The sequence below is a fragment of the Apium graveolens genome, unplaced genomic scaffold (genome assembly GCF_009905375.1).
Source record: "Apium graveolens cultivar Ventura unplaced genomic scaffold, ASM990537v1 ctg4611, whole genome shotgun sequence".
NCBI classification, from domain to species: Eukaryota; Viridiplantae; Streptophyta; class Magnoliopsida; order Apiales; family Apiaceae; genus Apium; species Apium graveolens.
Window position 1 is genome coordinate 39,742 of NW_027418622.1, and position 1,041 is coordinate 40,782.

Here is a 1,041-nt window from a genome sequence, read left to right on the forward strand (position 1 = left end):
AGTTGACGTCATCAACAACAATAATGACAATTATAATCTAACCCAAAACATTGATAATACATACCTACGACCCCTTTACCAAGACCTTTTCCAGGTTTAAGTATGATTTAGGTTACTCAACTAATACAACTCAAACTTACAACAATTATCTCGACGCAGCTAACTTAACACAACAACTCAACAGACCACCCTTAGTCTAGAACAACCATCTCAGAGGAGTCTGACATAAAGGGAACTGGAACTCTGCCCGACTAACACCGAAGATTCTCCTAGACATCTACAATACATATATAAAACATTCTGCAAGGGTGAGCAATTGCTTGCTCAGCAGCACCGCTATATGAATACTAAGTAAAACAGTTTAAAGTAAAGCAGTTATAGGAACATAATTCATAACTTGCCAGAAACATGAAAAACAGATATAAACTGGATATTTAAACTAGCATGCTCTGTAAAACAAGATCAACAATCGTGTGTTGTGCATAAACAAAACCATAATTAATTTTTAGCATGCTATTTCCATTTTCAAACCTTCTCAATCACTTGTTCCGTTACTAGAATCACAAAATCATCTATCTCAAACATGTTGCTTTGTTAAACAATTTCAAAACTGAATCAATCAAATCTATTGGACGTTTAACGGGTGAAGATAGCTGATCAGTCTATCCTCACCGGACAGCGACTAGCGGCCGTCCAGAAATAGAATGTGTTCCGGAGCTTGGGAAAAGACTAGCTAGGTCTTTCCCCCACGCTGGACTAATTGATTAAACAGAATGCCAACCCAATTAGCCACTTACGCAACCTCATGCTGGGCCGTTACCGAATAACGGGCCTCTTACGCAACTCCAATAGTTCAACTGAATTCCCTTTTTGTATCTTTCCAAAATCTCACGACATAGGTGGATCAAAACATTTTCTTTATCCAGTTTTCAAAATCATTGTCACCTATCTCTTTTTAAAGCAATCTTATCACAGCACACTATTCAAAACTTCCTTTTATTTTAATCACATTTTAGAGATAGGTACTTTCAGAAGTTACTT